This window comes from Leptinotarsa decemlineata, unplaced genomic scaffold (assembly GCF_025532065.1).
Source record: "Leptinotarsa decemlineata unplaced genomic scaffold, Ldec_3_MD MMD2_tig00003736_RagTag_RagTag, whole genome shotgun sequence".
NCBI lineage: Eukaryota > Metazoa > Arthropoda > Insecta > Coleoptera > Chrysomelidae > Leptinotarsa > Leptinotarsa decemlineata.
Window position 1 is genome coordinate 6292920 of NW_027412593.1, and position 25055 is coordinate 6317974.

Sequence of the window (25055 nt, forward strand, 5' to 3'; positions counted from 1 at the left end):
CCAAACGCGGACTGCGATTCCAAGAATTGCATTTACCGGATACCCTGTGAGTGCGGAAAATCCTATATTGGTGAAACTAAGAGGCCGTTGAATGTTCGCATTGCCGAGCACAAGAAGCACACACAGCGAGGAGAAACCAGCAAATCAGGAATAGCAGACCATGTTTGGACCCATCAACACAACATCGAGTGGTCCCAAGCTGAGATCTTGCACAGAGAGGAACATTGGTTCAGAAGAAAATTCAAGGAAGCCGCATACATGTTGTCCAACAACGTATTCAGCCAGGCCAGCGTAGATATACGAAACATATGGAAACCCATCATCAAACGAAAAATGACCAACTCCCGCCAAAACGGTCATCTCTCACGGAATCAGTGAAGCGGAAAATGGAAAGTAGAGAAAGTGAAAGTATTTCAACGACCTATAAAATAGTCATCTCTCGGAGGAATCAGTCCAGTCATCACCCGAAGACGATTGTAGATACCAACAATCGAAACGTCGTGAACTAACGTGACTTGGAATCTCTACACTTTTTATTTTTATTTTCTTTTTTCATTCCTTTAATTTTTATTTATTCAATTATTGTATTATTGGTGCTTAATATAATTGTTATTTTCAACTATTCTTTTTTTTTTTTTTTAATTATTCTCTTTCACTTGTTTCAGGGATTTCAAATCATTTTATATAGTAGACAATGGAAGTCCGAACTAGTGAAACTAATTTCTTTACTTTACTGATTGAATTTCCGCTCTTCGCATTTGAAAGACTCGACAGAACAGAAACACCTCCGACATGAATCAAATATTCCACAATACATCACATTCCTTCAAGAAATAAGTATTTTATTCAAAGTAAAATGCAAATAACTGCTGATATAGTCCACTGTTTATATTATTAATAGGTACATATTATTGTACACCGCTAATAGGCGATTGATGAGGCTGTTTAGTTGCCGAATACAAAAAAGTTCTGTAATTTCTTTCTGTGAAGTTGGACATTGTTTGAACTTTTCAATGGTTATTTTTTTATCTGTACCAGCTAAATATTATTAGGTTTTTCTTTCAACCCTCATTGCATCCTTATTGCTTAATATTGAACCTTCGGGCCACCTTTATTTTATCATTAGTGATCAGTTGTCCATTGTCTCTTAGTCGGCTGGAATTCATTTGCCTCCGATATCATCAATATGTCTATTTTCTTCTCCTCTGTGATAAGAATAGCAGATCTCTTATATGGTCACTGATGTCTATAGTTTTGATACCCATCAAATATTTCAGTAGAGTTTAAAAATATTTCGATTGAGTCGTTGCTGTTCTGATTATTTTGAACCGTGAATATTTTTGTTATTTCTCTAGTTCCAAACAGCAATTTGAAAACTTTTGCCTAGCAAGAATGCCGTGATTCTTTCCCGCTTCTCGAAATGTGAAAGGATTGGTCTTCTGCCTCTTCAAGTGGGCCACAGTAGTTTTCGTGAGCTCGAAGTTCGGAGCGGACTTTGAAAATAGTAGCGTAAAACGTGTTGTTTCGGTTTGTTTGAACATCTCGAATAATAAATATTGTAAGTAATGACTCATTATATTTCCTATGCTCATTAGTTTTGAATGATCCTATCATTTATTGTAATTGTTTTAATGCAAATATTCAAAAAGTTTTACATTTTAATGAGCTTTATGGTCGAAATAAAAACATTATCTGTACCATTTATTCATTCGAATTGTAATTAAAATTAGTTTCTTGAATGACAGATATGTTGTGACAAAAGATGGTTGAGATTGTGGAAAAACTTATGAGTTTTTGCTAAGGTTTCGAACTTTGATGAGTTCATCCTCAGATCTCATGAACAATTATTTCTGATATAATTATATGTTATAATTGTCAATATACAGTGCAGTAAAAAGGAAAGGGATACATTAGTGATGACACCACTTTAATTCACAATGGAAATAGTGTACAATAAATAATCAAAATCATTATTTCGAGAGACCTTGATAACATATCTTTATGGCTTTAATGCCATAAAAGTCACTAGATTTTCAGAAATCTTCTTATACGTTCATATCAAAAAGGTCTTTATTAATTGATTCAAAATATGCAATTGAATTCAATAATAAAAATATTAAATAATTTCCTAGTGCAAATTTTTTGGTATAATAGTAATAATAAAAAAAATTGCTTCTATAATTTGGATTTTATTCAAAATAAGAAATGTTGTTTCCCTTAAATTCCTCAAATAAATTTATTTTTCATCAGTATATTCCAAAATTCAATATGTAATATTAGTATGGGAAATGGCAACAAATTCCTTATTGAAACCAATTAAAAAACTTCAGAACAAAATTTTAAGGTGTATTTTCAATTAGAACTACAAGGAGCCTATAGTCAATCTGTATAAAACAAAAAACTATTAGATTTGTCATCCTTACATGAATTCAAATTATGTACCTTCATTCGTTTGGTCAAAAATAAGCTCAAACATTCTAATCTGACTTTCAAAATCGATGATGACCAATACAACCATTTGACAAGATATTTAGGCAATCTGAAATTATTGAAAAGGAAAACAAATATTGGGTAAAATTTTTAAAGTAATCAAGTTTTACAATGAGCTACCGAATGCTTCAAAAATTTAATAAACAAAAATTCCGGAATGATTTGAAAAAATATTCATTGTTTGCATATTATCTGAGAACTTGAAATATATAACGTGGAATTGAGTTGTCAACATTCTAACTTCTCGAACGGTGTACATGGGAGAACAAAAAATAAGAAATTTCAATGAAGAGTAAACTACCCTTATTTTCGACATTAATTAAAAAAGTGTATTGAAAAAAGTTATTTGAAATCACACCCACCTACGTGACAAAACAAAAATTGCAAAATTGATATTTCACTCTGTATGTATGTGCATAATAACTATCAGTATGATTTAAAGACAATAAATTATTGACTTAATTAATTAATGCTGAACAATTACCTGATACAAATCTGTAAGTTAAAGATCACTTTAATTATATATGTATACAGGGCTGTTCAAATTCTTGTCTGTACATGGGGATCTCGTAAACGATAAGAGATAGAGTGTCGGTTGAAGTATTGCAAAGTTGCATATTTTAGAGACCTATTCAATGATGTAAAGAAATCGAATATAGCTCTTTTGGTTCGGGAGATATAAAGGAAAAACCAAAAAATCCCAAATAATTTTTTGCCTATATCTTCTTCATTCGCAGACATATTGAAAATCTGTCCACATTTTGCTATTGGCACTTGATGTGGGCTCTCAGAATATATCCATGAATCTTTTATACAAGGTGTATAGCAAGGTGACTTGGGCCACCCCCATCTTTGAATTTTTAAATACAGACCTGTAGTTTTTGGATCGTAGACGTTCACTTCATACTGAGAAATTGAATTCATATTTCGGGATTTTTCGGTGATATTCGATTATAATTGTGTGAATTATTCCCTTTTGAATTACGGCCCTGGAAATTGGTTGACTGAGTTGAATAAAAATACAATAGCAACTTTCACGTCTTCCTATGTACCGTAGAGTTTTTCGAGAGTTTTTTTTTTTCATTTTTAGGTACCTATTCATATTTTTTCCAGTGCTCTGAGCGTTTTCTACAATGAACTTCGAATATAATATATATTATATTAGAAATTAAAAAAACCCTGTTGTCTAGCTCATCATGGAATTGAACTAGACCACATACCTGATTATGACAATGTGGCTATTTCAGAACCTGAATCCAATTTAAAAAGAAGCACTTTTCTCGAAATGACAAACATTTTCAAAGAACCAAATTCAATCAACTATCGAATTGACATAGATCATATTAGCGCCATTTGTTCATATCTACTAAGTCGCCCTCGTCAAGGGACTTCTAACAACTAATATAACTGTTCTAAAGATAAATACAATATTGGCAACCCTTTATAGTTGGAGTTTTCATTTTTCATCTCTCATTGTTATGTTGGCAACAAGGTCAAGAAAATCACTGTCATTAATTTCATTACTGTCAACTGTCAACTTCATATCATCCATTCATTCGATTCAGAATAAAAAAAAATTGTCACTTCCTCTTTGATTCCATCATAGTATCTATGTTAGTCCATATTTAATAAAAATTTGTGTTTGTCAAATAATTCGATCAATCAATACCTAATGTATTTGTGATATGTTATTTTTACAAATTTCGGTAAGTGAAAGGGATTACCAACCTCACTCTCGTAAGTTTCACATGTTTTACAATTTGTCAAATCAATATTGAAATCAATTTAATCAATTCATTGTAGAGTTCCTGAGAAGAGAATTCATCAACAATGCTACTACTTGTGGCTACCACGTCATTCATAGTGTGTCCAGTGACTGTAATAGTGGTGTCATCTGTAAACATGGTTAAAAGCCAGTCCCTCACGTGTTCAGGCAAATCATTAATGAATATAATAAATAATAATGGTCCTAAAACTGAGCCCTGAGGAACGCCCAGTTCAAGGAAATACTCATTTGTCAATGTGCCACCATATTTAACTGACTTACAGCGCCACCCATATAGGAGCTCAGCAAAATCAAAAACATTGCTTGGGAGACCAAGATTGATCAACTTATTAGATATAAATTTCCATGAGAAAGTGTCGACTGCCTTAGGTAAATCAATATATACTTATAACAAAGTTACCAGCATCCAATTTGAAATATATATTATTGAGAAAGTGAAATGAAGCTGTTTCTATTGAGCGATTCTTCCTGAACTATGCTGGTTGTTACATAACAGGTTGTTTCATACACTTTTGAGAGCGAGCTTAGTAGAGAAATCTGTTTATAGTTCTCGATCTCAGCACGATTTCCTTTTTTAAAAAAGAGAAATTACTAATATAGAGTATAACAATGCTTAGTTAGGAATTTGAAGTGTTGTCTCGAGCCAGAAAAATTTGCATAATCAACCGTGTTTCTGGCCAGTTCGTATTCAGCGTGAGCTTTCTTCTTATTCATGATTAGGTTCATAAGTTCTGATGAATATCATTGTGGGACGCGTGACTACTTCACCTTCTTGATTGGAACTGAACGCATTGATTAGGATCATGCGATTCGAATAATGTTATCCAATCAATAGAAGAAAAATAGTTATTCAAGTTAGGATAGTCAGCGTTTTCGAGGTCAAAATAAGATTCGTCATAGGTGAGAAGCTGTGTAGGTAGAATTAAAATAATACAAACATTTTGTATGGACATTTTTAGTCAGTGGCTCTAACTATTCTGTCTCATTCAATCCCATACTATTAGTTTTGGTAAAGGAAAAGTATGGTAAAATACCAATTTTATCCGTGAATTACTTAAGAAGATAAATTCATACAATATAATCGGTGGAGGAGCCAGGATTGCATTTCATTAACATTCGCAGTTGTTTCAAGTACAAGGCAGGCTTGCAGTGAGGTAATTTTTGGAGAAAATACGATCATAAAATGACACTGGACGATTTGAAATGAATAATCAAGTTGACAGACATTTTCTTTAAGTTGGTGAATTCTATTCTGTAGGTAAAACAAAGTTTGCAACCTTGACCAGGTCGAGAAGATTGGCAATTACTTGTTCACGAATGATTCATTACTGTAATTATGAACTTCGTTGAATGAAAATAAGTGTTATTTATTTTGAAGATTAATATCAATATGGGAGTCATAACATTGAGAATAGGGATGTATTTCTGTTTGCGATTGGAAAAAATAATTGATATGTAGATGTTCGAAATTTTGTGAGGTTTAGTCCTCAATTCATTCCACGTTCAATACATTTATTATCACTGACACACGCTGTCTGTTCAAAAAATACTTCAGAGTATTCCCCCTCAGATATAATACATTTGTGCCAGCGTTTTTCTCAATCTTCAAGGCAATTCTGATATGTACTTTTTGGTATGACCTTGAGCGATTCGGTTTTTTATCTCCTGAATCATCGCAAAGAGCAGAAAAAATTGTTGGGGGCGAAATATGGTAAATACGGTGGCTGAGGCCTGATCACGGTATTGTTTTGGCCAAACAATTACGAAAAAGCAATGAAGAGTAAGCAGGTGCACTATCGTTTCTCCTCAATACAGGACGTTTTCTCCATATTTCTCCCTGCACATAACTTCAAGATAATACTCCTTATTGGCCGTACGACCATGTGGCAACAACTCCCGACCTACAACGCCACGGTAATCGAAGAAAACAGTGAACAACACCTTGACAGTTGATCGAACTTGGCGAGCTTTTTCAATCTTGGCTCTCCTTGACTTTTCCATTGAGACGATTGGACTTTGGTTCAGAGATCATAACCATGTACCCATGATTCGTCACCAGTCACCTGTTATGCAAATATGGATCGTTGTTGACGTCATTCAAAAATTCGTGAGCGATGATCATCCAACGGTATTTTGTTCAAAATTCAGCAATTTTGGAAGGAATTTCGTCGCCACACGTTTCATGCGCAAAATTCCTGAAAAAATTGTATGGCATGAGCCAATCGATATGACATCCTCAGCAACTTCTCTAATATAATTCGACGATCCTGCATGACACTTTTCTTCACTTTCTTAATAAAACTTCATCGGTTGTGGATGTGCTGGGCCGTAGTGAAAAGAAATACCAGGGGGGAGAGGGAATCTAAATTTTCCCAACCCCATCAGCAAAATTTCCCAACTTTCGAAAAAAGGAATGCCGAGGGATTAGTTACTACTATAACATATTAATTTTCTTACTTAGATATCCAAAGATTGCCCGTTAGAGTATGCACAAACAAAAATAAATTTTGGTAATTATAAAAATAATAATGGTAATTTTTCTTCTTTGGACCAAGGTCCTTGGTATTCCACCATATCCACCATGTATAGAAATATTCAATACAAATGAAAGGAAACAACACTTAAATAATATTGTGCTTATTGTTTTCTACTATAATTTTTTATATCTTCAAGGCCCGAAATTTCCCAACTTTTCCAAGTCGAAAAAACAGCGAAAAGTTGGGAATTTTGTAAAATTGTCACTTCAAAATTTGTGGAATGTTCAGGACTGTTGTCTTACTTCGGAGAAATTGAACTTTTTGAATTTTTCCAACAACTCAGAATTTGAAAGTATGGGAGGTCCAAGTTATGCATGTTGAGAAATCCCAGCCTTCTCCCAGCTCTTTCCCTTTTCTAATTACCTCTTACTTTATTTTCTCTCATTTTTATTTTTTCAATTTTCGTTCATTTTATTACTAGTACTGTTTTTTATCTTCACGGACCAAAATTTCCCAACTTTTTTCCAACTTTTTCCCAAGTCGAAAAAGCAGGGGAGAGGCTCCCCCCAACCCCTACCCATGGCGACGGCCCTGGCTGGGGCGTCTATTGCGAGCATTGGCATTCTTTCTTCTAGACCTAGACCTTCTGTGAAACGCTTGTACCACTTTTATGCCTTCCACCAACAAACTAAATATTCTGAACAGCTGAAACTGTGAACATATGTTCTAGACGAGTGTACCAACATTAGAAAAAAATGTGAGTCGTCACGGGACGCCTGGCAGATGTGAAACATCGAAATTATTTCATACAAATAATATTTTCAAATAACACATTACGACTGGAACTAATATGGCATAATATAAAAATTAAATATTTTTTTTTTCTAGAAAATAATGATTGTTTATTTGAAAATTTTTTGCCAAAAAAATTATCCTATCAAATTTGTCTATTTCTAGTCATGTGTGTCGAAATAACCAATGAAACCATCATTACACTGATAACTACCCATGGATAGTTTTCACGGATAGTTATCACTTATGTCATGACATTGCTAAGCAACCAACACAATAAAGTTGTTTGACATTTCAGTAATTCAATTTATTTCGAAAATGTCACTTCCTCGCTTTGGTGTTCAAAATGATGCGGCAATTGACAAAATCATTGAAGAAAATACACCAAAAAATACTGTCAATAGTAAAAAATACACTTGGAAAATATTTATGGAGTTTTGTGACGCCAGAAAATATGAATTGGATGGAAATCGTACTCTCGAAGAGCTTGCATTAATACTCAAGGATTGGGCGATTAATATGAGAAAAAAGGATAGCACAGAGTTTAAGGAGGCTACTGTTAAAACCGTATGAAATATAACAAGCAAATTATTACAAGAAAAGTATTACAAGGAGTATAATATCATGCTAGACCCCTTTAAAAGTGTTGCATTCAAACAAGCGCGGAATGCACGCGACGCAGCACGAAGAAATTTACAAACAGATCCCACTAAACGCAAAACAAGCTCAGTACCATTAACTTCAAATGAAATGAGTAAAATTATAAACTTTTGGGATGAAAATACCCCTATAGGACTCCTACGCAAATTTTATCACATAGCAGCGGTGGAATTGGCTTGGAGAGATGGTGAAGGTGCTGCTTGCTTAGTTGATTATTTTCATATCGAAAAGGACAATGGATCTCCAACTAATAGGATATAATATAATCCAATTTTCAGTAAAACTTGCCAAGGGGGTTCAAAGAACTGCGCCTCTAGCAAATGGTTAGTTCAAAATAGTGATAACAATGCTTGTCCTGTCAGATTATTCATTAAATTATTATCAAAACGAGGCACAAATATCAAGACAAATAGACTATTTTTAAGGCCAAATCGTCACTGGAAGACAGGAAGCGATAACTGGTATGACAATATGCCTCTGGGTAGAAATATAATCAACGGATGGACGAAATCTTCTGCTGAAGCAATTGGCTTGGATACAAAACAGAGGAAAATGACCAATCACTCTAATAGAGCAACTGCAGTCAGTCAACTAGCTAAGAGTGGAGTTCAAGAACAGCAATTGTTGAAAATTACTGGGCACAATAATGGAAATTCCATAAAACCTTATTTGAATATTGATCAGGAACATCATAACCAAATAATCAATAGTATGCGTGGAAACACCTATGCAGTAACCGAGGCAAATACAGCAAGATCAACGGAATATCATTATACGAATTGTTCTTTTAATAACTGTGTGTTCAATAAATAATTTTGTTCGAATTGCAAAAAATTTTCTCACCGAATATCCCTCGAACATTGATAAATAACTCATAATTTTATCACAACTTCGGCGTCGGGATGTTACCAAATAACGTGCTTTCGAAAACTGTGATAAAATTATTTCGTTAGTTATCAATGTCCTTGGGATATTATAGCTGATAAATATCCATTTTCATTAAATATAAAAATCAAAAAATTCATATTCATTTCAACTTGTGACAACTCAAATCTTTTAATCAGTGACTTCGGTAATAGTTACATTTGTTGTTGCCTCTGATGGTATTACTGTGACAATTGGTCGATGATAACGGAAGTTAGTTTGTTACAAAAGTACTGGACATTATTATTATTTACTCTAAACAAATATGAAAGTGGTAATAGAAACTAAAATAAAAATTGGTATATTCTGATACTATCAGATCAATGAAGTTAATTTATAGTTAATTAATAGTGTGTCTTGTCTGATCTTCGTGATGTCCTGTTAATAATAATAATAATAATAATGATGTCCTCTCTACTCTCCACTCTTAAAATCATACCAGCTTGCCGCACTAAGGCAGAAATCTTAGCCGTACAGATGCAGAAGGCTGTCATTCTTGGCTCACTGCGTTTGCTCAGATCACATGATTCTCGGACCCATTGATCACTTACCCCACGGTTGCGGGGAGTGGTCATTGGTTGATAATGCTGGCGCGCCCTCACGAATGTATCGGGGCTTCGGGGCAAAGGGACTGACCAGCGCACACTACAACGAAAAAAATAATAATAATAGGATTAAGCGCTTGCGATCTTCAAATTTGAATAAAACAAAGTGTGTGTGTGAGATATTATCGAAATTTTTCATTCGTTTGAAATACCTTTTGGTGCCATTATGTGTGGAGTATAACATCGTTCAAATGCCCGCCACTGCTTCTCTGGATGAAACGCTTCAGAAATGTCCAATTTTTCATGACTCTGGAGCATAAATCAGTTTACAGTGATGGCCTGACCAATGTCGTTCTCAGAGATGACGCCGCCAGCCCAAAATCCATACGAAACAGTGACTCTTTCGGGATGCATTGGACGCTCTTGGATCTCATGTGAGTTGGTATCGTTCCAAATTCGACAATTTTGTTGATTTGCTTACCCATTCATCCACAAATGGGTATCATTGCTTAAAATGGTTTTTCGATGAAAATTCAGGTCATTTGCCAAATGTTCTAGAGCAAACACACGTCGTTATATATGGTCGTTTACCTTCAGATACTGGGGCAGTTGAATTTTGCAAAATTCGCTAAGTTGTGGTCTGCGAAAGGACGAGTTCTTGTGAGCGACGCAAAATCGGCTGCCTTGGATTCTCTTACACACTCTCACAAGCAGCAGATATGTTTTCGGCAGATGTTGCGTTTCATCGACGTATGGGTGTTGGTCGATCGTTTACTGAACCAGTGGATTCCAATTTATCCACCACATTGCGAATAAACCTTTCGGTAGGACGATTGTGGCGACCGTAAAAATGTCGAAGCGCGCGGTACGTTGCTCTAACAGAACACCCATTTTGATAAAAACTTTTTTAACTATTTGCACATGTCATTGAATGCTATATCGTCCATGATGATTTGGCAAAACAGACTGAATAAATGCCAACCAATTTGACCAATGTAGCTTCAACAAGATGGCAATTATCAATTGTCGAAGTGTTGATTGTACTGAAATATTCATAAAAATATTTAAATAAAATATACATACAAAAAATTAATGTGGCTTCAATATACTAGTAAACTCAAGAATCCTAGTTAGCGATATATTACTGAAGATCTTGAATTATAAATACCAATATATTCGATATAAATTCCACAATTTTGAAAAATGAATTGATTCATTAATTTGTTCCTGGTAATAGCAAATAAAAAAAAAACGTTCGTACGTCACTCGCTATCAGCTGTTTTTGAAATACTATTTTATGTATTCATGAAATGTATTCTTCAAGCAAGTGTTTTAGTGCAATATTTTTCAGAAATTTAATTGAAATTAATTAATTACTGATTTGAAAATATTTTATGAAAATTGAATGAATTTTTATCTATCAAGAGAGTAATTTTCATATTCATTGACCCTTGACAAGACCAAATATACGCGGGCTTAATGCACAGATGAATGCATACTTTAATTACAAAATATCAAGATATAAATAACTTATTTAGAAATATACGTATTATGTATACTGTGGGAAACACAACCGTATACACTATAGGTAGGTATCCGAACTCAGTGTGGCGAGAGATATAGCATAACGCCGAACCAGTGGGAAGAGAATCAAATTAAAATTCATTGCATCCATATCCTATTAACAAGAAATAGATTATTTTCATATTTTTCATCCAATGAAAGATATACCTAATTGGATCCTCTGGCGTAGCTCCCAAAACACTGCTCCCAAAAATCAGAGCTGCAACACTCATCTCGACGAGCATTAAAAATCAGCGGAAACTTTCCCGAGTAACATTTCCGAGAATTTCTACTCGAAATCCACCAGAAGAGAAAACGAAACTGTAACCTGTTTGATACGAATTAAGAACAGATTTCGAGTTGGGAATTAGTCTACTTCATCTCCTGAAGAACACAACTTGGTTGATGAAACGCACGTCGATAAGAGTGTTGTTGTTATGAGTTTGGGATTTTCAATCAAAACAACATGTTTTCTTTTGGAAACGATACACTTTGAAGTATCTGTGACGTTATTTCATTCTATGATATATGTATTATTAATATTATCGATTACACTTTGATTGAATTACAACCACTAGGTAATTTTGGATGGAACTGAATCAATAGTTATAATAAATGATGATAACAAGTAAAATTAATTAATAATGATAATATAAAAAACTAACCACCAGCCACCAGAAAAGAAATGAGTAATTAAAACGTTGGGTGAGAGAGCACGATGTATCTGTGAACCTAGAAGTCTTCCCGAGGAGTCCATCATCTAAAAAATGTCTTCAAAGAGAATGGGTACAGCGAAGGAGAATTCGAGCGGGACATACGACCCTGAAGAGGGAACGCCAAAGTAACCCCAGCAAGGCCGGTCAATGGAAAGCTTTCCTTCCTTATGTTGAAGATGTTACAGACCGAATTGGTAGAACTTTGAAGAAACACGACGTGAAGCCAATATTTAGGCCAACGAAAACTATTAGAGAAAGTCTAGCAACACCCGGGATATACCGGATTCCTTGTAGCTGTGCGTCGCGTCGGTCTACACTGGAACCACGGAAAGAGGTATAGGTACCCGTTTCTTTGGAAACAAGAAAAATTGTCGCCTCGGACAAACAGACAAATCAGCTGTAGCCGAACATTATCTTAAAGAAGAAGGCACTCACATTATCTCATTCCAAGATACAGTAAAACTCGATGAATGTTTGTTTGAAGGTGGTTGACAGTGTTTCGTGGCTGAATCTCTGAAGCTAATGATCGGTCTGAGCGGAACATCCTTTTTGTGGATTTTGGGTAGTCCATACAAGTGAGGGGGCTTACTGTGGTGCGGTGTTAGTGATGATCTCTCTTTTTCCGAAGAATAGACTTGGTGTTTTTTCAAAGTCTGGTACAACTTCTTTTCAATTGATGTAGTAGGATCTCTTACGATCTTCGTGTATTTTCCTTTCTGAAGCACCTCTTCCATCTTCTGTTCGTAGAGATCAGTATCCATCACAACAGTAGCGTTTCCCTTATTTACAGGTGAAATTTTAATGGTGTTGTCTCAAGGTAGCCCGTTCAGGCCTCTCAGTTCTTCATTGCTGACGTTAGAAGTTGGAACTGGTTCTCGATCTAGTTGTTCTCTGATTTTCAATCTGAATTGTTCTGCCTCGATCTGATCCATAAGGGAACTGGTGGATTCTACTTTTTTTCAGGGATTTCGAATCAGTTTATATTATATTATACAATGAAAGTCCGAACTGATGTAATAAAACTCGATGAAATTCAAAATTATTATCCAAGAGTATAGAGGCCGTTTCTTTTATCATGTGGTATATTCTCAACCGTAACAGATACGAAGACGAATAAATATGAAAAAAGATAATCGTCATCGGGAACAATACAATGGTCGAGGAAAATTTACGGGGACTCTCGCCCTTCTCAAGTTATATGGAAAAAACCAAAAATGTTTTTTATCGTTTTTTAGAATGGAATTGTTATTTCGGAGAATATAACAAAATGAAAAAAAAAAGTTTTTGCATTCAAAGTGTACTATGATGATGTAATAATGAATATTTGATAAAACGTTTCGTGTCAACATGGCCATCATCAACTTTTTTTTTAATACGGATCTGTCTTTTTTATTACGGTTATTGATAAAGCGATGAATTCACACTCCAAAGGTATATCACATTTGATATTTTTATAACGTTTCATTTGAAATAACCACCATCATCAGTGACAACAATCAACCGGAAAAACGCTTTATTGTAACCTTACCAATCGATGACAAGGGTACAAGTCACCTGTCAACTCAACCCGAGACAGGTGGGTATTTGTGACTAGTCTCAGTGAAGACGGGGGGGTTCTTGGATGATATTTCAAGATTTAGATTAAAAAAAATAAATAAATGGGCGTCAGGTAAATTGCCTCACAAACACCCTAAATGTGTCGATACTACTAACTTACCAAATGATATGAAACAACAGGTACCGGTTTAAAAATGTATTCCAAACTGGAAACCACTTGTATCTATATGAGGTATAAGTCTTAGCAATCCAGCAAGCAGATTATACACTTTAGACAAGACAAAGCAAATCATATATATATATATATATATATATATATATATATATATTATTGAGTGTCTTGATATAGAAACAGAAGTTAATATCGGACATAACACTCAAGAAAGTGGCAAACCATAGTTTCGGGCTTTTGGCACATCATCAGTATGGTGCAGCCAAGTGTAAGGATGGGCAACACTTGGTTACCAAAAGATAGAAATACAAATACACGGAGCCACCAACAGGAGCCAACCGCACATTTGTGGTTTCAGTTGATAGATCTTGTGTTTACGAGAAAACTATCAAAATCACCACGGAGGCAGCTAGAGCTACCTGCGTGACATCCGGGTCCAGGAAATTATACAAATATGAAAGTTATTGAGTGTCTTGATATAGAAACAGAAGTTAATATCGGACATAACACTCAAGAAAGTGGCAAACCATAGACACGTGTTTCGGGCTTTTGGCCCATCATCAGTATGGTGCAGCCAAGTGTAAGGATGGGCAACACTTGGTTACCAAAAGATAGAAATACAAATACACGGAGCCACCAACAGGAGCCAACCGCACATTTGTGGTTTCAGTTGATAGATCTTGTGTTTACGAGACCCGGATGTCACGCAGGTAGCTATAGCTGCCTCCGTGGTGATTTTGATAGTTTTCTCGTAAACACAAGATCTATCAACTGAAACCACAAATGTGCGGTTGGCTCCTGTTGGTGGCTCCGTGTATTTGTATTTCTATCTTTTGGTAACCAAGTGTTGCCCATCCTTACACTTGGCTGCACCATACTGATGATGGGCCAAAAGCCCGAAACACGTGTCTATGGTTTGCCACTTTCTTGAGTGTTATGTCCGATATTAACTTCTGTTTCTATATATATATATATATATATATATATATATATATATATATATATATATATATATATATATATATATATATATATATATATATATATATATATATATATATATATATATATATATATTTCAAAGGATATCGTAGATCAATAATTATTTTTCGGGATTGTAACAGATTATTCTACAAATAGACAAGACATATATACATATAAGCACCAAACAGTAGGTACCAAGGTAAGAAAGGATCGGTAACTGAATATGGATTCAGCAAAAAAAAGGCATGTATCACAACCTATTCAAAATAATACACCAACCCGAATTTGATGCAGAAATTCAAATGTCGACAACAAGTTATAATGCGTCGCGAGAGCTCAAGCGTATGCGCAATTCAAAAATCATAAAAAAAAACATTAAATTTCCGCCTTACAATAAAAAAACGAAAGCACTAAAATAAATCAACAGAAAGAAGCAATAACTTGCGTGAATTCCCACAGTGGTTGTAGATGAGCAAAATGTTCTTGAATTGTAAGTGGACTAATGATAATATCGAAGTCTTCGATTAGCTTCTTTCCTTTCGTGCTGATGACCATGAACCGTTTCGTATGAAGGTGAGATTAACTCTTCGATAACCTCGTATATGGATTGATCTTCGATTACCAAAACGTCGAAAACTCTGGATTGAAGTTCCGTACAAAAAAAAAACCCTAGGAAAATAATATAATCATCTGTCAAGAACAAAACTTGGACGATATTCCGATATTCTTTACTATTTAATCCCCGTGTGAATAGCTACAGGTAGCACATGAATGAACTAATTTCAGCTATCTTCGTTGTAAAATATGTACAACAAAATCATCAACAGTTTAATTTAAGGTGCGACAACCCGTATGTACCATCCTATTATAGAAGGACAAAACACTATGAGACGATTAGCACAATTGAAAAAAATAAGAAAATTTTCTATCCTTTCTAAATGTTTTTTAAAGCTAATTCACCCTGTATTTACATGACTGTTTTAATTTTTTTTCCTCTCAGAATGTGGCACCAATACTTGATAAATTATTTGAAAAAAAACCCATCTATATCATTCTCTTTATTTTCAGTATCACGTTCAGTTTTCCTTGCTTCCTAATCAGTAGAATTAAAAAAACTATCTACAATATTACAATAAAAAAAATTATCCATGAGAACATTCCAGAGATCCAAGAAATTATAGAGCCAACTCGTTTGAATTAATTTCTTTCGAGATGAAATTCAGTATTCCGACTGGAAGTAAAAAGAAACATAAAAATACGCCACAAAAACATTACGTGACATTTGTTATATTTTGTTTATGAAAAATCAAATCTATGACGGACTTTCCTAGTCTCTCCACACATATATACAGATGTTATTTAGAAGTCATTGATAATAGCCAAAATAAATTATATGATTAAATCAGCACAACAACGAAATGGTTTATTTTTCATAGTTCAACGTACCTTCTGAGTTGGAAGGGTTTTTTTTGCTTTCCATTTTGCTTTCCTTCGATCTCCCAAAAAAAACACTGAACAACTACTTTTTCTCTAATTTGGAATCGTTCCAGCAAAAATTCTATGGAATTTCAAGAATGAATTCCGAACTATGAAAATTTTCTAATCCTCAATAAGAGAGTGGAATGCCACAACCAACAATATCATAAGTTCAATATAGGGCATAATTTCCACTAATCTCGGGCCCAGGAATATAATCCTCCAACGGAGTTGTTATCACAAACTTTTTATTCCACGAGCCCTTTAAAATTTTCTTCAATGGCTGCCAGCTACGATCTTCGAGATCAAGGAATGTTGACCTCGACCGGAAGAAGGAATTGCGTTCTTGCTTATTTTGAAAAAGTCTAGTGATAATCGCGCATGCCCCTCTGACACTTAAGTAGCCCGTTGGCCAATCCGAAATCGAAAATCGAAAATTCATCATTCCAACTAATTATCATAGTCCAGGTAAATTAGTCCAAAAGAAAACATTCGAAACCATGTTCAATATAAATTAGGAAATGTTTTTAACAAATCAGGGTATCATAAATATATCCTTAAGTATTATAGGTTAGCTGGAAAATAAGATTTTCTATACTAAGAATTGGTTTATTCGAATACTTACTGGGTGAGATGATATGGTCGAATTGATAATTGAAGCGTGATTTCAGAATACGGTATTATTTACTCAAAGTTTCAAGGAGAAAACATCTACCGTAAATTTAACCCGTTACATTATTTTATCATGAACTTTTGGGAAAAATGAAACTAATACGGAAAGTCAAAGCTACATGGCAATCTACATTAAATACTCGAATTGACAACCTCTGCACAAGCGATGATACCGCTCGAAATTTGACATATATGCCGAAGAGAACTGGTCCTAACACCGTGCCTTGCGGAACTCCATACTCAATATTTGCTACATCGCCCTGAACACCATTGACTCTTACCGTCTGCTGTCTTTCTGAAATGTTACTTTGGAATAATTCCATTTGGTTTCCTCTAACGCCTATATCCTCTAGTCTCTAGTGACTGCGCAAGTAAATTGTGACTGACCGTGTCGAATGCCTTGCTCAAGTCGGGAAAAATATCCAGACAAAGTTAACTTTGATTGAGGGCATTATAAATCTTGTTAGTCAGAGAAATTAAGACATCTTGGGTAGAAATTCGTTCTTTGGAGCTTGGTTATTGGCAATAATATTGTATTTTCTCAATGATCTTTTCAAATAACCAGGTGTGAAATGAGTGATATCGGCCTATAGTTATCGGTGGCAGTTTTGTCTCCTTTTTTTTACACGTTTTATATTAGCTTCACCTGTATGTATGTTTGTTTGTATATATGTATGTTTGCTTGTAACTCTCAAGCTCGGGATCTGTTTTGACAGAATAATCAGCATTATTGCTTGATCTATTCGCGGGCAGATGGCGCTGTACGTAACCTCCTTGATATTTCTTGATCTATTCGCAGGCAGATGGCGCTGTACGTACCTATCAATTAATGCTTGATCTATTCTCGGGCAGATAGCGCTGTACGTAATTGCCTTCATATTTCTTGATTTATTCGCGGGCAGATGGCGCTTTACGTAACCCACTTGATAGGTTGTTCAAAACAAAATCAAAATAAAAAACATTTTAAGAGTTATGAGTGTTAGCGAAATCAAAATAAAAAACATTTTAACAGTTATAAGTGTTAGCGAAATTTTGTACTACAGATGAAATATTTTGATATTTAAATATTTTCAATTACCCGTGATTTAGTACAGAAAAAATGTTACAACTGTCCGCTCTGTTGGATACTTACTGCATCTCAGTATTACTATAGAATTTAAAACCTCAAACTTTATTTTGTTGTTCGAGACAATTTTATATTCGTGCACCGTCTGTTGAAGATTTATAATACTAGTAACTAGAACATTAAAAAAAAATGTTTGACAATAAATCGGACTAAAAAGTGAAAAATAAATATGGTTTGAAAAAACTAAAAAACACGCTTGTATAGCATATGAAACTAAAAAGTAAAAAATAAATATAAAACACTTGAAGAACATCGAACTAAAAAGTTAAAAATTATTTTTTTAATAAGCTTTAAACAATAATAAACGAAAAATACTAGTATTGTTGTGAAAAAAGTGTGGGCGCTTTGTGTCATATTTTTTGTATATCAAGCGCCCTTCGCTTTTTTCACAAGTTTATTTAAAAAAAATATTTTTAACTTTTCAGTTCGATGTTATTTATAAGCGTGTTTTTTAGTTTTTTAATACTTTATTTATTTTTGCTACTACAACTGAATTTTTCAGCATCATAGGCCACACTCCATCTTGTATCCATCTATTAATTATGTATACTAAGGGGTCAATGATTTCTTGCGGTGTAGCATTGAGAATTTCTGTCGTAATTCCATCTGGTCCGGTGCTTTTTTTAGCTTTGAAGATCTGATCAAGGATTTCAACTCGTAACGATCGGTTGGAATAATTAAAAAGCTGTTAGGCATTCGACGTCTGTTGTGGTGATAATACGAGTTGGGTAATATTGTCTCAGCTAGTTTTCCCGATGTTTGAAAAGGTGTAGTTGAATTCATTAGCAATGTATTTCGTATCTATCAATATGTCTACGTGTTTATTCTTAACAGAATCGATGCATTTGGAAGTTTCACTTGTTTTAATTAAAAAAAAAAGCGATTTGTAATAGTTATTTTCAGTTATTACAATCAGAGCAGTAAGTTTATTCCTGTAATTTTTGAATTGGTTTCTCAATAGTTCATTATTTTGTTTTTTGTAGATTATTGAATAGTTTTTGCTTGGTATTGATTGATTTTAATGATATTCAAATATTCATCCATTCCGTGTTAGGAATCACACGTTAAAAGGTAAGACCTCGTTAGTCCTCAGTTCGCACAAGTTTCTCAACTTCTGAGAGTTGTCGTTCGTATGGGTGCGACAGCTGATTACCGGAAATACAGATTTATTTTATATATAGTATATGGATATCATATTGATGAATAACAGTGTTTTCATGGAAATATTGATCAATTGAAACTTCAAATTGATGTGATAATGGAAGTTCGAAAGCATTATAGTTGAAACAAATTTGGTTAAATCAGTTAAGTGAATGAATGATTTTTCGATTTTTTGTTTCATGAAAAAAAAAGAGTAAAATTCCTCATCAGCGAATATCAAAGTTATGCACTTTTTTTCAGTACATTTCCTATTCAAATGTGACATAAAATTTGAATATTCTAATGAAAACGAATCTGATATACTAAAGGCCGAATATACATAATCGATTGCATCAGTTTAGAACGTAAGATATTTTTGTATTCATTTAATACCTACATAATATAAGCGTTGGACGGATCATGTAAGTTTATATGAGATAATACTTTTGAGACGGAATTATTTTATTCTGTAATGGTATAAAATGCCAGGTACGAATATGAATGATCAATATTTAATTATTATCAATGGGGTATTTTTTCAATAGAAAAGTGAATATATAGATTCATCAGTACTTCACAATCTTCATCCCAAATCCAAAAAAATATATATTATTTGCCATTTTCGAAACGTTGGTGTATTTCAAAAGGAGCAAAACCATCATTTTGATCACTCCAGTTTCTTGCAAATAGGTAGACAACATTTGATAATATCCTATTCTAGCTCTTGTTTCGTTATGGAAAATTGGAATGTTGTTTAAACTTCAGTTTACAAGTTATCCACAAACTGTAATCTGCACAATTTGGGAAAAATATAATTTAAAGGTAATGGGAGAAATAACACAAAAAATTTGATAATATTGAAGGTTTCAAGTGGGCGCATATACAGGGTCTCCCAATAGGGTCTTACAAACTTTGCCAATTGATAACGGCCATCTTGTGAAGCAACATCTGTCAATTTAGTTGTCATTTATTCAAACTGTTTTGCCAAATCACCGTGGATGGATTTAGCATTCAACAACACGTGCGAATAATAATGGACTTCGCTCATTTTACGGTCGCCATAATAGTCCTACCGAGAGGACTACTCTCAATATGCTGGATGAATTTGACTCCACTTGTTCAGTAAACGATCGACCATCACCCGTTCATATCCGCCGAAAACATCACCGCTGTCTGTGAGAGTGTGCAGGAGAATTCGAGACAGTCGATTTCGCGTCGCTTACAACAAGAACTCGGCCTCTCACAGAATACAACTTGGGTAATTTTGGGTAGTGAACTGAAGGTAAACGAACAAAAAACAACGATGTGTGTTCGCTGAATGGGCTCTGGAGCAGTAGGCAACCGACCTTAATTTCAATTGAAAAATAATCTTCAGCGTTCAGACCCATTTCTGAGTGAATGGGTACGTAAACAGACAAAATTGTCGAATTTGGTACGATACCAATCCACACGAGATCCAAGATCACCGAATGCGGATGGTGTAGATTTTGGTCTGGCGGCATCATCGGTTGATTATCTGAACACGTTGAATGAATTTGGATATATATCCACAATGAACGCACCTACCAGAATACAAGGAAACAAGGAAACATGTTTGGACCATATTTTCATAAAATCGAAAAATCCTGATCAAACTGAAAATATTCTACCCATCGTATTGAAAACAACAATAACACACCACTTCTCTAGTTTACTTCAGATTGTATTTGCCGAAAAAATAAAACCAAACGTTAACAAAAAAATATTTGTAAAATGCATCAACACCAACAAAATACACAACGCCTTCAGCAATATTTCCTGGGAGGATGTATATACTTTACCTACACCAGACTCTGCAACAAAAAATATCGTCAAAATAACTATAAAAGCACTAGAAATATGCACAGATAAACGCCAGATTCGAAGAAGAAAAAATACCTAAATAGCACCCTGGTTAACGGATGGATTATTACACTCTATCAACAAAAAAAAACATCATGTTTAGCAACATGCAAAAGCAAATCATGATGAGGATCTAAAGAAAGAATACAAAAACTACAGAAACAAGCTAACATCTTTGATCAAAAAAGCTAAATTCAACTATTATAAAAAACAAATCGACAAAAATCATAATAATTCAAAAATGCTATGGGACATCACTCAACAAATATCTAAGACAAAAAAACACAAAATTGTTATAGATAAAATAAAACATCCCGACGGAACTCAAAAATACAATTTTCGAGCTTAAAAATAATAAGGCAGTGGGTTCTGATGATTTGAAAGCAGAAAATATAAAATCAATATCATATTACATTCTAGATCCCCTTACTCATATTCTCAACCGATGTGTGGAGGAAGGTGTTTACCCCTGTGATTTCAAAAAAACAATTGTTACTCCACTGTTTAAGAAAGGGGACACATCTATTATCACAAATTATCGTCCTATCTCATTAGTCACTCATCTCTCGAAAATTTTTGAAAAGATTATCAAAACAAACTCATCTCTTTCCTTGATGAATACAATCTGATTTCCAACAATCAATTCGGATTTAGAGAAAAAATGTCAACCCAAGATGCTATACTCACTCTGACTTCAAAAGTAACTGAGGCCTTGAATGAAAGCAAAACCAGTCTGTGCGTCTTCATTGACCTTTCGAAAGAATTTGACACCGTCAGTCACCATCTACTTCTTCAGTCTTTAGAAAATATCGCAATACGGGGTAACTCATTAAAATTATTTGAAAGTTATTTAACAGGAAGGAGCCGAGCAGTAAGAATCGATGATATATTGAGCAGTGATAAGGTGGACGACTGTATCGACTGTGGAGTACCTCAAGGCTCCGTGCTGGGACCAATACTATTTAATATATATATATATATATATATATATATATATATATATATATATTTCCGAACAAATCGAGATCCTTTTAAGATATAAAACATACAAGTAGAGATCCATTTTTCAAGGCGAGATCCGATTTCGGATCTCGTCTTGTATCCCTGTGTATATAGAGCTCATCAGGTGTAGGAAGGGTGGGGAAAGGCACGATTGAATTTTTGTTGGGATCTCACATTGGACCCATTTTATGCAATTTTATACTTCAGAAGTTCCTCGATGTTGCCTACAGAGGGTGTGGCAGTAACATACACCGGTATCAGCTCAATATGCATTTTACGGTAAACCTGAGATCCGGTAATTTTGGCGTTATTGTGGATCTCGTATCACCTTGCATTCCTCAAGACATATGTTAACATCACATCCTAATCTTTTGTGTTCATTATAATTTGTTTCGCAATTGTGCTTTTGCTAAATGGTGAAATATGTCATTCTACGTTGTCGAACGAGAATGCTGAAAAGGACATGTCTCTTGATACATGCAATTCTGTAGGTCGTCAGATTTTCTAAATTTTTAGATATAGGTATTATTTCAGTGATCAAGAAAAACAATTTTAGTTCGTAGAAGTTTTTTGTAACTGGACAGGGCGAGCCACAAAAAGCATTAAATGTCTAATATATATCAAGAAATTTGTCTACACATGCGTATTTTCTGTTGATTTTTGGATTTTATTTTCTTCAGACAAATCTGATCGAACTTTTTAGAAGAATTATTTCGTTGAATTTCTAGTTCGGACTTCCATTGTCTACTATATAAAATGATTTGAAATCCCTGAAACAACTAAAAAAGGAGAATTGAAAATGAATAACTGAAAATAACAATTATATTAACCAAAATAAACCTGAAATGAAATAATAGTGAAATAAAATATAAGTAAAAATAGAACAATTGAATGAATAAAATGAAAATAAAGAAATGAAAAAAGAAAATAAAAATAAAAAGTGGAGAGATTCCAAGTCACGTTAGTTCACGACGTTTTGATTGTTAGTATCTACAATCGTCTTCGGGTGATGACTGGACTGATTCCTCCGAGAGATGACTATTTATAGGTCGTTCGAGTACTTTCACTTATCCCCACTTTCCATTTTCCGCTTCACTGGTTCCGTGGGAGATGACCGTTTTGGCGGGAGATGGCCATTTTTCGCTTGATGATGGGTTTCCATATGTTGCGTATTTCTACGCTGGCTTGGCTGAATACGTTGTTGGACAACATGTATACGGCTTCCTTGAATTTTCTCCTAAACCAATGTTCCTCTCTGTGCAAGATCTCAGCTTGGGACCACTCGATGTTGTGTTGATGGATCCAAACATGGTCTGCTATTCCTGATTTGCTGGTTTCCCCTCGCTGTGTGTGTTTCTTGTGCTCGGCAATGCGAACATGCAATGGCCTCTTAGTTTCACCAATATAGGATTTTCCACACTCACAGGGTATCCGATAAATGCAATTCTTGGAATCGCAGTCCGCGTTTGGTGGCCTGGTTTTCGTGAGGCTGCTACGGATAGCGTTACCGGATCTGAAGCAGGTTCTGATGTTGTACTTGGAACCAATTCTTCTTATCCTCTCCGATAATCCTCTGATGTAGGGAAGTGCAAGCACTGGTTGTAACGGCTTCTCTTCCTTGCGAGGCTCCTGCTGTCTTCTAGCCAAAGTCTTTTCTACCATCGCTTTGGAGTAGCCATCCCGTTGAAGATCATTTTTTATAATGTCTAGTTCCTTCTCGAGACCTTCCTTCGTGCTTTTGGGCTTTGTAATACGAAGGAAGGTCTCGAGAAGGAACTAGACATCATCAAAAATGATCTTCAACGGAATAGCAAATCAGGAATAGCAGACCATGTTTGGACCCATCAACACAACATCGAGTGGTCCCAAGCTGAGATCTTGCACAGAGAGGAACATTGGTTAAGGAGAAAATTCAAGGAAGCCGCATACATGTTGTCCAACAACGTATTCAGCCAAGCCAGCGTAGAAATACGCAACATATGGAAACCCATCATCAAGCGAAAAATGACCAACTCCCGCCAAAACGGTCATCTCCCACGGAACCAGTGAAGCAGAAAATGGAAAGCGTGGATAAGTGAAAGTACTCGAACGACCTATAAATAGTCATCTCTCGGAGGAATCAGGTTTATTTTGGTTAATATAATTGTTATTTTCAGCTATTCATTTTCAATTCTCCTTTTTTAGTTGTTTCAGGGATTTCAAATCATTTCATATAGTAGACAATGGAAGTTCGAACTAGTGAAATTCATCATGAAACATTGTCAATCACCTTCAAAAAATTTATTTCGTTCGTGTGTCTACAGGGTTGGCCAAAAAAGTTGTTGAATGTCGGTCACCTCTTATGAGAAATTCTGTCTATGTTCCTGTGGATTGTTTATTGAATTATCGATATGATTTTTTTGTGCAATTGACAGAATTTTTGTTCAGTGTATCAGAATGTATTATTCGTTGGTAAAATTTGTATGCCCATATACAGGGTGTCCCACAATAAAGGGGACAAACTTTGATGGTAGGGATTTTAGGGATAAAAGTTCCAATAAACATATACCCTAAGATGAATGATAACCGAGTTACTGGGTGTTGAAAGCGACAAAAAATATATTTTTTCAGATTGACTCCATAACGGCTCAACTTCTCTTAATGAAATTTGGTATGTCACATGATAGCATTCAGTTCCAAATTTCAATGCAAATCATGTGTTCGTAACTTCAAACAGGAGCGTACGGCAGGTGGGTGCCCCTAATCGCCCCTCCCCAAATTTCACAACACTGGATTAATATCGATTTCGTCTTCTTTTTCTCAATCCCAAATATTTCCTACACAAAAAAGGGATGAGTTTTGTTTCACAAATATCAACGCTTTTCAAGATATTTTAAGTTGAATAAGTGCGTGCGTATCAAAATCTCTTGATTTTTTAAAGGAATGTGTGGGTTACTATTTATAACATTATAACCAACAGATTTCGTACCTTGCAATGAGTATGACTTCAAGTATATAGAAAATTGTTGGCATTTTTGAGGGATTTTGTTTACAAAAATTTCCCGATATAGAAAAACTTACATAGCAACTAATGAGTATCCCTATAACATACG

The 25055-nt window shown here is 34.7% G+C and overlaps 1 protein-coding gene across 2 annotated transcripts in view; it reads left to right on the top strand.

Moving 5' to 3' along the window:
- Nucleotides 1-25055, top strand: part of Cyp4aa1 (Probable cytochrome P450 4aa1) — a 90016-nt gene that overhangs the window by 15866 nt on the left and 49095 nt on the right. Inside the window, exon 1 of one of the 2 annotated variants that reach the window (XM_074178362.1) lies at nucleotides 1415-1558. The exons of the other annotated variant lie outside the window; for it this stretch is intronic. The gene's annotated coding sequence lies outside the window, so the exon portion shown is untranslated. Of the gene's footprint in view, nucleotides 1-1414; nucleotides 1559-25055 lie in introns of those variants that run through there. 2 annotated transcript variants of the gene reach the window in all.